Source organism: Brachyhypopomus gauderio, unplaced genomic scaffold (genome assembly GCF_052324685.1).
Source record: "Brachyhypopomus gauderio isolate BG-103 unplaced genomic scaffold, BGAUD_0.2 sc37, whole genome shotgun sequence".
Lineage (NCBI taxonomy): Eukaryota > Metazoa > Chordata > Actinopteri > Gymnotiformes > Hypopomidae > Brachyhypopomus > Brachyhypopomus gauderio.
The window spans coordinates 3,455,237-3,469,118 of record NW_027506867.1 but is presented as its reverse complement, the minus strand read 5'-3'; the positions used below and the strand labels follow the sequence as shown (position 1 = coordinate 3,469,118).

The following is a 13,882-nucleotide window of genomic DNA, read 5'->3' as shown; positions in this document are numbered from 1 at the left end:
CTCACACAGACTTAGTCATCCACTAGAGGCCTCGGACTGTGTGAAAACACGCAACTGATATGAAACTCTGTTGGCGGAGAGGAGGAAACGAGTTCTCTGGAATGAGGGATTTTCCCTTAAAGACAGCAGTTTTAATGTAGATTCTGTTTCCCTTTTCCCATTTTTCACTTTTTCAATCATGTCAATGTGAGTCTGTACACATCAATCAGGCATATCAAGTTCAACTTTTTTTTAATTAAAGAATTTGTATTCTGATTCGATTTCAGCATTGTTCATATTTGCCATTAAAGCAGAGCTCTGCATTATGGCCAGATGGGATATTCATACATTCCCTTAGAATTCCAGTGAAGCAAAATGCTCTTCTGAGCTGCATTTAATGGTATTATGGTGATTGGTATTATGGTGATTATGTTAAAAGCATAAACTGCACACTTGTTGTTATGGTGACAAAAAATTGCATCTTGTCATACGTTTTGCACTTTATCTCATGCCCTGGACTGAGGGGATCATCGTGTTTCAATATGCACACCCAATGAAAGAAGTCACAGCCATACCATTCTAGTACATTCTCATATCTTATTTCAGTCCAGACCTAAAAGCATTTAATCAGTGAGTGTGTACTTATCCAATACTATCTGGATTAGTACTATCTTACTGTAGTAGACTCTAGGTTATCTGATCTCAGGGTTCACTAATCAGACTCATTGAGAGAATCACAGCTCTGGCACAGTCTAATGTTTGCAAATTACACACTGGACCTAAGTCTCATGTAGCCAGCTGCAGAGAGGGCATCATTCTCATGATGAAACATGATGAACTTTCTCAGGAAGGCCATCCCTGACCACCGAGGCCTGCAGTGGTAGGGGTCAGGGTGCTGCCCACAGTCCCAGCTGGGCTGCACTCTCGTTGGGAAGGCTGAGGGGTCAGGCCACCCCTGTGGGAACCCAGAAGGGTGAATCCATGCCAGGCGACGTCTGGAACCAAGACGGGCAGCAGGAGTAAAATGAGACATCACAACCATGTAGTCGGCCCCTGCATCAAGCTCTAGAGTGTGTGCGTGTGTGTGTAGCCAAAGATGATTTCAGTTGAGTAACTGCAGTGTAAGGGATGTAGAGATCAAAATTGTACTCAAGTGTACTCAAGGGTATATTTGACCAAGAAACTTCACAATTGTCAGTCGCAGTGAAGTACACAACGTTTTAGAGAAACGAGACGGAGAACCTGGATATTTTGGTCCTGTATCATCTTTGTAAAGTCCAGTCTCTGGATGGACCACTACAGATACTCATCTGGGATCCTCTTCCCAGTTCAGTTATATTAGCACTGGCATGATACCAGTTTACCTCTACTGAATTCTTTACTGAATCCTATTCTGAATATTAATCAGTATCAATACCAGTCTGGTGGAGTTGTGGTTCAGTTCTTCTTGACTATCTTATCTTAGTGAGGTGATATCTAATGGTCATACACACACACACACACACACACACACACACACACACACACACACACACACACACACACACACACACACACACACACACACACACACACACACACACACACACACACACACACACACACACACACAGTACAGCTCTTTGCTCAGTACAACTGCCTCACTGACTCCTGAAAACCCTATAGTTCACTCTTATTACTCATATCAAATTCCACATCAACTTAATACCAACCTTTTAATTCTTCTTGTGAATTCTTCTTGTGAATTTCACTTCTTGTGAGTCATAAATGCTATAGACACTTTCAGTGGTAAATTGCTGCCTCCTTGCTACACACCCTCCACATACCAGACAGGGAGAAACTACCTGTCTACCCACACTTGACTTCTCCTTAAAACCAACAGAAATGTACAACATGGTTCACTCACTCCATTAAGAGTGAAAAACTTTATCCCTCTTCATCTTTTGTCTTCGAGTCCATCGGTCGCCACAGCAACCACAGCATGTGTGACAGTTCACGCAGAGTGTGCGAGTATCCGTTACTCCAGGAGGTCAAGCGCCGTGTGTGAGCATAGTAGCACAGTGAAAGGGACAAGGAAAGTGTGAATACGGGTAATAACTACAGTAACGAAACAGTAACTAAACTGGGGGTTTAGAGGATAACCTTCTGAGACGTTGGAGGGTGTCAGCTCTCTCTCTACACACTCTCTCTCTCTCTCTCTCTCAGGGCCCACACTGGAGTCTCTATGATTGTCTGTCCTCTTGGACCTCAAAGCATCTCATCTCTTCCTGTCTCTGTTTGTCCCTGTGTGTCCCTGCTGCTCTCTGTCGCTCAATCATATCATCTTATCTTATTGCTTTCTCTCTCTCTCTCTCTCTCTCTCTCTCTCTTTCTTCTGAGTGTCAGACAGGCTGTATTTGTGAGCTCAGAGCAGAGCTTGGAAAGCAAGAACTGGGCGTGTGGTAATGTGGCTGTGTGCTGTTCTTCAATCACCGCATATTTAAATTGAAGGCCTGAGAGAAGTTTGTGTTCTCTCACACACGAACACACATTCATATAACACTGGGGCTATTAAAGACCTCATCCTGGAGGTGGCTTTTAGCTGCTGGCAACTGAGCACTGTACAGACAATGGGAAACTGATTCCAGATCAGCCGTTCTGTCCTGGGAGGCTTCTGCATTATACAGCCCAATATCTTTGCTGCTTATTACATCATCACTCTATATTTCCACTGGGATGTATGCATGTGTGTTATTGGGGTACTGAACACTTACGCACATGTGCGCCCACACACACTTCACCCTGTACACACAAACACACTCCTACACACATGAACACATACACACAACAAACACACATACACACCCATACACACACCTACACACACTCCTTTTTCCCTACTTTTCCCCTACTTGTTTCTCTCTCTCTCTCTCTCTCTCTCTGGAGCTACATTATTCTCTTCATGTTGTAATGGAATCGGCGCCTGTACGTGGAGCTGCTGTTTTCTCTCTTCACATATCGTCTTGATTTGCTATGAAAGCAAGAACATTCTGTGCACAGCAGCCCTTTATTTGTGGAAACAGTATCTGATACCAGGCACAGACAGGCTTACGTTCATTACACGACACTTTACATGTGTTTAAGAAAGACAAAAAGGCTGACATATAAAGGAGAACACGTGTGTTGTGTGTGTGTGAGTGTGTGAAAATGTGTATCTGTATATGTCTGTCTGCTTAAATAACAAAAAGGGATAAAAACGGGGAGAGAAAGTTGGTGAAGAGTTGGAGTGCATTGATCACTGTTGTTATAACAGCTGTATGTCTGTGTGTGTGCGTGTGTGTGTGTGTGTGTATGAGAGAGAGAGACAGAAAAAGAGGGCGAGAGAGAGAGAGAGAGAATGCGAGAGGGCATGCATGCAGGCAATGTGTGACTGCACAGCTGTTTGTGCAGCACACTTTACACTTTAAGAGCGTGATGCTTTGTATGACCTTTGAAATAGCTGATTAGGAGAACGCGGCTAGAGAAACATGCGCGCACACCTCCCCACATCCCCACCCATCAACACACACACACACACACACACACCGCAGTGTAGCACGGCCCTGTCGTGTACTCACACAGTGTTGTTTCGGGCCGGCGTCCAGCCGTCCCTCTCGGCCCACCTTTGGCTCGGGGGGGGCGGCGCTGGAGTGCAGCCAGCCCCTCCCACCTCCCCATCTCACTCTCCTTCTGTGGTCTCCTCAAACCCAGTACGTCTACAAGAGCCCGCCAAAGACACCATTCAGACTTCATCGCACCACGCCTGTGGACCGCTAGCTGGTACCACACGACAACAATCCTTACAACGGAGCATGAAAGAATGACGCAGGCATATCACTATGACAGTTTCACCACAAGTGCTGCAAGATTCGGTTACCAATAACGATCAGATACAAGCACGGTGTAGTTAGAAAGGAACATTCCCGGAGGTATAAGCAACAATCTAATCCACATGCAACTCTCACTAATAGAAATATCCTCCAATCATAGTGCCGTAAACTGTTATACAAAAACATTCTTCGTAGGTAATACCTAAAGTGTTATACACAAGCCTCTGTGAGCATTTTTAAGCATTTCGTAGGTAATACATAAAGTTTTCTCTAGTGCAGAAGGGACTGGGAATAAGAGGGAGAATCCAGAATGTTCCCTCTGTTTCATTTAGAACAGGGCCTGTGCTGGGAGGCCGACCCAGAATGCTTGGCATTCCGGCCAAGAGGTTTGGATTTCAGCAGGGCCACCACACGCTTCCGTGTTCCGTTTAGTTCTCCGGTCTCATATGCAGTTCCATTAACACATCTGGATCCGATCGCCGGCGCACATAGAGTCCAGCTCCGGCTCAGGCAGGCTCTTAGCAACAAGACAACCGAATCATGTTTATCCAGATATCTGTGGCCAGCAAGGCAGCTAATATGATATGACTGTTTCGCAATTCCTGTGCTGGCATGTGTGGTGTTCACTCAACATTTTGGTTTCCTCTGTGATGGCATAAAAGAAAAAATAAATAACCTGTACTTTGCTCACAGTCCGAAAAAAACGAATCTGTACTGTGTGCATACGCAGTATTCAGGAAACACTAACCAGTATTGTGTGAATACACAGTATTCAGAAAAAAAGGAATATTCAAATAGAACAGTTTATATCTGAATCAATATGTATAATACAGATTACATCTCAAAGACAACTCTAAATAGAAAATCTATACGCTGCTTTATTTACTCATACTAATTACAGTTAATGTGTTTACAGCTGACCTGCACTAAAACATATTCGTACTTAATACACAATTTCCCACCCAGAAGCAACCTCAGTACATCAAAAGCTTGGTGTGGACGCCAAACAGTTAGCTTTTCCCATGAAGAGAATGAGTTTACCTTCATCTGTGATACGCAGAGCAGTAACCACAACGACTGGGTCAACAATGTGAGTGGTCACACTGTTTGTTAACACCCAGGTGCTCTTCCCATTTAGGAGGCCGCACATGGGATCTCCCACGCTTTGCTCTTTGAACGCCATTTTACTGAATATTTACTCAGACAGATTGGATTGCTTCACACATTTCGCATTTGTCCGATGCCAGCTTTTATGCCTGACCAAGTATGATAAGATGTTGTCGACCATAATCAAAAACATGCTCTGTAATCGCAATGCAAGCAGAGTAATCAGAGTTGGATAGTGTGTGTGTGTGTGTGTGTGTGTGTGTGTTTGACTTTAAAAGTGTTATCTCCCTAGTCTGTGTGAACTCAGAACTGTAATTTGCTTGTTTAAGAGATTTGTATTTGTTTAGATTAGACTGGTAACTGTGGGCATCTCATTAATTACCAAAATGTAGATATATTAAATTAAATAGGCCAACAATGGTTGACTTAAAGCACTGCACCACAAACTACAAACTGCAAGAGGGGTTAAAGAATACAGTACACACACACACAAACACACACATGAGGACGGAGAACGCCCAAATGACAGATGACGCCGGGAAAAAAGGCAGGGTGGTATTCTGGTCCTGAAGTGAGGTCACTCCATCACATCTCCATCAGGCTAGGCCCAGCTCTATGCCAAGGCAAATACACTGCATCTGTCATACACACACACACACACACACACACACACACACACACACACACACACACACACACACACACACACACACACACACACACACACACACAAGGGTGCAGAGAAAGGCGGTCAGACATGGTTTGAGCAGGAAGACGACTAATGACTTCAAGACGTAGTGTGAAATCAGTGCTGTTGCCTTTCTGTGTTGTATGTGGCTAATTATGTCTGTGATCTAATATTAATAGTCTACTGGGTGAGCCATGTCTGTGTGTTTATGTGTGTCTGCTGGTTCTTATGTCTGTATGCCAATTACTACATTAACCACATACAGCACAACCTCCCCACATTAAGCAAAAAAACAGTTAGTCACCCATGAAGCATGCAAAAAGAACACTCTGTCTCAATCAGCCAAGTGACCGCCTGAACCCACGTCTCTTGAACTGGTCATGTTATCGACTTACTGGTTTACAGGATTTCGAAAATATGACATTGTTTTTTTTTGCTGACCAGTTTGCTACTGTCCCATAACGAAGTGGTCACTGTTGACAGAGAAATTTGACAAAGCAACATCTTCACAAAGAGCTTATGCAGTGCAGTACAGTGGGTCCTGTTCTTGAAATAGCTGTAGTCGCCATGACTGCAAAGCTTCAGAAACAACTTTTTACCTTCAGTCTCTTACATTGCTATTTCTCTGTACTCTCTGTGTGTGTGTGTGTGTGTGTGTGTGTGTGTGTGTGTGTGTCTACGTGTGTTTGTATCTCTGTATGTGTAGTGTGAGGGAGATCGAATGTTGGTCTTTGAAAGTTTAAACCTTTGGATTTGGGGCCCCGCTGCCTACTTTTTTTTCCCTGTCTTTTATTTTTAGCTCCTCAGCCAGCCCCACCCCCACTCCTAGCTCCACCCCTCCCTCACCCCTACTCATAGCCCCACCCCAGCCAACTCCTAGCTCCACCCCCTGCCCCACCCCCAGCCTCATGCCCTCAGCTACAGTCGAACAGTAACACAAACTCTGACCTGTTCCTGCTGTTCTGGGATCAGCCTTCAGCACTCCTGCCATTACTATACGCCTGTTCTACTGACTGCTACTCAGTGCCCCCGTGACTCCAAACCCATCCATCACATTAGCTCTCAGAAATATTACATTGCAGTGTTTACCTTGTGAGGAAGATTAGAAAGCAGGTTGCGGTTAATCTGCTGGACTCCAACAGAGACAGGAAGCAAGAGTGCCCTAGCACTTTAGGCTATTAGACCACACGCTGTTTGTAATCTTAGCTGTAGTGATGCTAATCTGTACTGTAGTGTGACATCACAGAGCTGGTAATCACTGAGCTACGGTTAGCTAGCTAGTTAGTTATCTTTGAGCGTTGGGTAGCTGTCCTTCACGTTTTTATACAACTCTATAATAATGTGTCCATCCTAGCAAGCTAAGCTAAAGTAATAACATTACAACTCTTGATTGATGTATGGCTTGGATGCAGCTGCTCAACCATGGAAACCCATTCCATGAAGCTCTCTGAGCACTGTTCTTGAGCTAATCTGAAGGCCACATGACATTTGAATGTTTATAGTGATTGACTCTGCAGAAAGTTGGCGACCTCTTCACACTATACGCTTCAGCATCCACTGACCCCGCTCCATCAGTTTTACGTGGTCTACCACTTCGTGACTGAGTTGCTGTCATTCTTAAATATTTACATTTTCTTATAATACAGCTGACAGCTGAGAGTTGAATATTTAGGAGCGAGGAAGTTCCACGCTGTACTTTTCACTGAGCTCCTGAGAGCGACCCATTCTTTCACAAATGTAAAAACAGTCTGCATGCCTACATGCTTAATTGTATATACCTGTGGCCATGGAAGACATTGGAACACCTGATTACAATAATTTGGATGGGTGAGCAAATTCTTTTGGCAATATATTATATGACATTAGTGCCTCCATATCCAAATGGCAAATGTGTGGCATTGCATAGGCCTGGTTTAGACAGACCACAGCAGTGGGGCCTCATGTATGCACCACCAGGGAAATAAACACAGAGATGCACGACCACTGGTTCTTTTAGGACCTTGTGATTAAATGATGAGGCAGGGATGTTTGGTATGAGCATAGAGATCACAGGCATCAGAGAGAGAGGGACCAATGAGAGGTCAGGCAGGTGGAGGCCACGTGTACACACATACACATTTCAGCGTTTGTTTGGGGTTCTCATCCTCCTCGATGCTTCCCCTCCGCTTCCCTCTCCCCTCCTCCCCCCCCTCTCCCCCTCCTCCCCCCCCTCTCCTCCTCCTTTGCCTGATGCAGAGACCGTGGGAAGATTCTCTCTGAAAAAAAGCTAAATGAATAAACTAAAAGCAGGTCTCTGGGTGAAGCGTTCACACTGCAGCTAAATATATCTGTTTATGGTCAACAGAGGTCTCATCTTTCTCTCTCCAGCTCTCTTTCTCTCTATCTCTATCATCCCCTCTCTCTTTCACTCCTTTCCCTCTCTCTCTCTCACTGTCTTCTTCTCATTTTCTTCTGTACTTCAATTCTCTCTCTTCCTCTCTATTTTTTCTCTATTTCATTTTTCCTTTCTCTCTTCCCCTCTCTTCCACCCTGTCTTGCTCACTCCTTCCTCATTTCAAATCTCTCTCCCCTATTCTTTTATCCTGTCATCACTTTTTCTTCCTTTCTTTCAATTCTGCTTTCCTTCTCTTCTCCATTCTTTCCCCCTTCCTTTCCAATTCTCTCTCTCTCTCTCTCTAGAGTTCTCTTCTTCTTCTCTTGCTCTCTCTCTTTCTCACTAACCCCCCAACACACCCACCCAATTGGAACCCCAGGGTAGAGAGCAGGCCACTGTTTTGTGTGTGTATGTGTGTGTTTGTGAGTGTCTGTGTACTGTCTATCAGGTTACTTGAACTTTGAATAAATCTCATTACTGCTTTATTAATGAAATGGAATGGTTAAGTCCAGAAGTAGTTCAGCTTTCGCTTTCCTCGAAGAGAGAACAATGTGTGACAGAGAGAGAGGAGCTTTGGTCAGTACTATTATTCCAGCTGCACACACATCTCTCCTCTCCCTCTCTCTCTCTCCCTCTTTCTCCATCTCTCTCTCCCTCTCTCTCCCCCCCACCCCCCCCCTCTCTCTCTCTCTCTCTGACTCTTCACAGCCTGATGTCACATTGCCCAGTCACCATTCCTCAGCACTGCCCCATCAATGTTCCCGTGCCCTTTCTCACTCTCTCTCTGTCTTCTGTCCCAAACGTGGACAAGCTTTTCTCGCAAGAGCCGTGATCATACACAAACAAAAAGCAGAAAGGAATTTTGCATACAGGTTTCAAATTCCATGTCTGGCAGGCATTCCCTGAATCTGTCTGGATCTCCTGAAGTTCTCTCACTCCCACTTCTTTCCCAAGTCCCCCAAGCTCTCTCGCTGAGGAATATCACCCCCTCTGAGCCTCAGTGGATCTCAGCAAGACCCAAACCTCACGTTTCCTTCCCAGCAAGATGGCCATCTTGGCTCTGCCTGAAGCTGTATTCTTTATATGGTTCATTGTCTTTATCCTCTTACCATAGACGCCAAAACCGACAGCAATTATAGTAAACACTGTATAAATATTATTCCAAAGCATCATTTGTAGTGTTTTATATAAACAGTCTCATGCATAACAGAGGGGCATGAGTGTGGCATTATAGGTCACAGACATGGAGATACAGAGAGAGGAAAAGAGAGGGGGAGTGGGATAACTCTCCGGTCCAGTAGCAAAAGTAGAGGCTAAGCAGGACAGTGGTTAGGGGTTAGGGGTTAGGGGTTAGGGCAAGGGCAAGATTGGTGGGGACCTTATTTATAGGAAATGCAGTAAAATCACCCTCATTAGTACAGTAGGAGGAGTGTCAACTGCTAGGATCTCTGAGGGGAAAGAGAAAGATGGGAATATGGACTGACAAGAGAAATGCAAAAAAGAGGGAGAGAAAAGAGATGAGAAGAGAGAATTTATTGTTCATGCTGTATATATATATATAATATAACATATACTGTATTGCTTTGACATAAGTATTTTATTTCATCATTCCAATGAAGCACCTTTGATTTGGTTTGACAGAGAGAAAGAGAGAGACAGAAAGAGACAGAGACACAGAGAGAAAAAGAGACAGAGAGAGAGACAACACAGAGAGACAGACACAGAGAGATAGAGAGAGAGACAGACAGAGAGAAACAGAGAGCTCTGTTTCCAATTGTCAAAAGGCGGTAGATTTGGTGGGGCCAGGACAGGAAATGAAAAAATGAGACAGTGGGTTTGCCAACAGATTCCTCTCCACATCCTAATGTCTCTCTCTACCTCTCCATTTCTCTCTGTCTCTCTCAGTCTCATTCTATTTCCTCTCCCTCTCTCTCCTGTGTTTTGTCACAAGAAAGGAGGCATGCGGGGGAGGACAGGAGGATGTAGGCGGAGAAGACAAGAAGAGAGACGCAGAGTAAGAGGGAAAGAAAGGGAAAGAGAGAGAGAGAGAGAGAGAGAGAGGAAGACTGAGAGGTGGGATGGGTGGAGTGTATACAGCTGGCTATTCAAACGTCCCGTATGAGCTATGAAAAAACATACATGCACAGAGGGAGGAGATGATGGAAAGTACCTGGCTCTGTGTGTGTGTATGTGTGTGTGTGTGTGTGTTTGTTCATCTATGTACATGTGTGTATGTGTGTATTTCTGTGCAATTACTCATTCTCAGCTCTGAAAGATCTCCTCAATTAGTCTCCATTAACAGTTACAAGTGTTGTCGGATTCTTACTTGAAAGAATTTCTCTGGATTGGTTCTGACAGACTTCTGACAGTGTGTGTGTGTGTGTGTGTGTGTGTGTGTGTGTGTGTGTGTGGTGTGCTGGGGAAGGGTATGGTTCCATTTTGCTTGACTGCTTTAAACTCTTGTTTAAAAGAATGTCACCAACTAACACACACACACGCACATAATTCTTCTGAAGCACAGAATACTCATGACGCCAGTCCACTGAAATGGCACGTTCAGGACCATCCAACCATTTAACCTCTGATCCCCCCCGAGCTCCTTGACGCACCACTACACGCCAACCGCTGTGTGAAAACAAACAGTGGTGCCGATTACACGCCGACGCGCCGTGAGCGTCCGAGCATTCAGAGACGGCTCGGCTGCAGGGGCGCTAGAACCTCCAAAACCCCCAGACCCCATCACACCCCCCATTACCGCCTCTCAAAGGAGCAACTGTAGCCCTGATTCCCAGGAACGTAAACGAGCCCTGAACTGCACAAAACTGCCATCACTGCCTGTCAGGAGACATGGGTGGACACTAAATATACATCTACCGTTTTATAGTGACGAGCCATGCACCTTTATTGAGATAAATCATGACTCTTTACCGGGTATTGGGGAGTAATGCTGTTAAACCTTGTTTGACTCTTGTATTGGATAAGGACCAATCAGAATTCAGTCCATTAATTACCAAAGTGAGATTGGACTGGCTAGCCTCCATTGTCCACATGTCGTTTTGGGACTCGTGTGGGCAGGAATAAGCACTGTGGTAAATGCTCTGAAGACGGAGAAAAGGAGCGTCCTCTACGCTCCTCGAGCTTTGGGTTTCCCACTGGCATCGTTGTGGGAGGGGCATTTACAGGAACCTGGGGTCAGAATCATTGGTGTGCTGGGAAAGAGGGAATAGTGGAATCATTACGAGAGAGAGAGAGAGAGAGAGAGAGAGAGCGAAAAAAGAAAAATAGAAAGAAAGATAAACGGGGCAGATTACAGGATTTCCAGTAGTGCTACACTGCAGACTTGACAGAGAGAGGTGGGGGGGGGGGGGGTTTCGCCGAGTTCAGAGATAAGTGATTCTTTATATCTCCCTTTGCTCTTAGGCACTGTTAGAGCCTGTCTGGAGAAGAGAGGGCTGGGATGGTAAATAACACCTCCACACCTTGACCCACCCCCACTGCACCACTGCAGGCCTGCCAGCCAGAGGTACGGCGTGAGCAAGCGGCCTACAGAGAGGGTACAAAACACACAGGGTGGACAAGAGAAAAACAGCAGGAAAATGCCGTTTCATCAAAGCATAATTTAATCGAAACACGGTAGGACATCTAGAAACTTGCTGAAGGAATTTGTAGGGGTGTGAGAGGGACATTTTTGTCTGATTCTTGCGTTGGTCAGTTTTTCTGTTTTGTAAGTTGTTCGGGTCTTGTCAAGGAATGCAGGGAGTGAAGGATTCAGCATGTCTGGCTCCTTCCCTGCTCCAGTGCATACTGTCCACCCAGTGCCGTCTCACATGGCACTGACCCCCCCCCCCCCCCCCCCCAAAAAATAAATAAATCTGCTAAACATTCAAGCCTCAAGATGATGATGGTTGTATGAGTGGGGGCATTAAGGTGAAACTCCTTGTGCCATCTCGCAGTTATCTTTGGAACAAAATGTTGCTGATGCATTGAGACAGAAGGCAGCGCAGCCTTCTGGAAATTTCTATAAAGGGACCACAAACTGGGAGACATCGGTCTACTTCACAACCCCTTTGGACTTTGAGAAAAGATACAATGGAGTTGTGGAGACCAAACATTCTGGTGACTTGGCAGGGCGTCGTACTGCTCTGGTCGTAGCTGTAGTTGAGTAGTATTTCAAAGCAGTTTTAAATCAAAATGGCTGTAATTTTGTGATCATGCAAAAAAATTGCAAGAGGGAGAAACCCTGAGGGAAGGCCTTGAGAGTTCAGTCTGAAATAAGAGCATCATGAAAACAGCAGAACACAGATCAAGTGTAGTGAAGAAACTTCAGCAGTCTGCTTACACAATTTTGCTCATTAAGAAATATTGAAAGTCATGCAGAGATTTATTGATTTGGCATTACAGCCGAAAAACAAAGGCGTGCGCCATCTACAGCTAAACAGTTTGTTTGGTAACCAAACTACCAGTGAATCAACATGTGAATTGTGAGTTTTGATAAGAAAGTTCATAATACTGCTAGGAAATCAGTACAAATCTTTGTTCCCCTTGCAGTACCCACGCTTCCATCATAACTATTCAGGACTTTTTCAGTTCTCATTCCCAAAGCCATTTTATATTTAGAGTTATATGGAACAAGTGGCTGCTCAGATTACCAGCCATGTATGTTCTGCCCAGAACTACCAATCAGTATGTTACCAGATTACCAGCCATGTATGTTCTGCCCAGAACTACCAATCAGTATGTTACCAGATTACCAGCCAGGTATGTTCTACCTACCAGCCAGAAATCTCTGCTCAAGTGGCCTAAGTCATTGTGTGGTATGGCACTACCTAATATCCAGCTTTCTTAAAAAATTTGTAACGCCTTTCTGGATTTTTACCTTGCTAAAGTTGGAAACGTTTGATCAAGATACCACCTTATATGATTAGGCCTTTTATTTATCAGTGGGGTATCCAACTTTTGATCTATTTCAATTGAGTCCTGTTTTCCCAGTTATTATATGTTGTTTCTTGCATGAAACATTCTACCTCTCCTGCTGACGTTCTTCAAGCCTGATTATTTAAGGAAACATTTTGTCACTGTAGGCTGGCCCAGATTCTCTGGTGAGACACCCACACACAGCCCCACCTCAAACACGTCACTCCCTCGCTCCCAGTCAACCGATTATTAATTTGGCACACCTGTTCATAATCAGCCACTGCACTTTTTAGCCCTGCAGGTACAGCCGTCCAGTGCTGTGCATTCCTCTCGTGTCACGGTGAACTCGGAGCAACGCTCAAGCTTTTTGGACTTCGATAGAGACATTTATTTCTAGTTTGCCTTAGCAGGCTGCTTATTTCAGTGCCTTTGCTCAGTTGTGCTTAGAGCTGCGTTCTCTTTTTGTGTTTGTACACAATAGAAAATAAACACTTTGCAGTTCTATTCCCGCCTCCTGCTGCCTCTGTTCCATTCTGACTTGAGATAATTGGCATGGATTATGGGACAATTATTAATGCAAGTTTAGCTTCAGGCATAGTTCCTTCCAGCCTTAAGCATGCACTGGCTCAGTTGATCTTAAATAAGCCCAGTTTGGGCTATATCCAAGCTTCCTCATTTAGCATCTTTCCTTGATAATAAAAAAATTTCCAACTCCTTTCAAGCTTTATAACTTTTCACAGCACAAAGTCTGCTCTTTTGAAAGTCATTAATGGCCTATAGTAAATTCATTGAGCATCTTGAACATTGTGTTGGAATTTTGGGTATTGATAGGTGAAGGAACAATCTCTTTTAACCTCTAAACTCCTAGAAAATGTAGTGGGACCATGCTAAAAAATGCAATTTTACAATCATTCATCGAAGAAACCTTTGGGTCATCAAATTCTTAATATCCACAGTACACTCACTGAGTCT

The 13,882-nt window shown here is 44.5% G+C and overlaps 2 long non-coding RNA genes across 12 annotated transcripts in view; one reads left to right on the top strand and one right to left on the bottom strand.

The window, feature by feature from the left end:
* LOC143485563 (uncharacterized) overlaps positions 1-13,882 on the top strand; it is a 97,971-nt gene that overhangs the window by 5,138 nt on the left and 78,951 nt on the right. For 2 of the 10 annotated variants that reach the window (XR_013122936.1, XR_013122934.1), the window contains exon 4: positions 11,417-11,519. The exons of 7 other annotated variants lie outside the window; for them this stretch is intronic. This is a non-coding gene — a long non-coding RNA (uncharacterized LOC143485563). Of the gene's footprint in view, positions 1-11,416; positions 11,630-13,882 lie in introns of all 10 variants that reach the window. One more of the 10 variants, XR_013122925.1, reaches the window with a different exon arrangement.
* LOC143485716 (uncharacterized) lies at positions 329-4,922 on the bottom strand. 2 transcript variants are annotated; one of them, XR_013123005.1, is made up of 3 exons: positions 4,869-4,922; positions 3,576-3,713; positions 329-974 (listed from the first exon to the last, which is right to left on the bottom strand). It is a non-coding gene; the product is annotated as an uncharacterized LOC143485716 (long non-coding RNA). The 2 variants fall into 2 exon arrangements; XR_013123006.1 differs by lacking the exon at positions 4,869-4,922 and adding an exon at positions 4,030-4,113.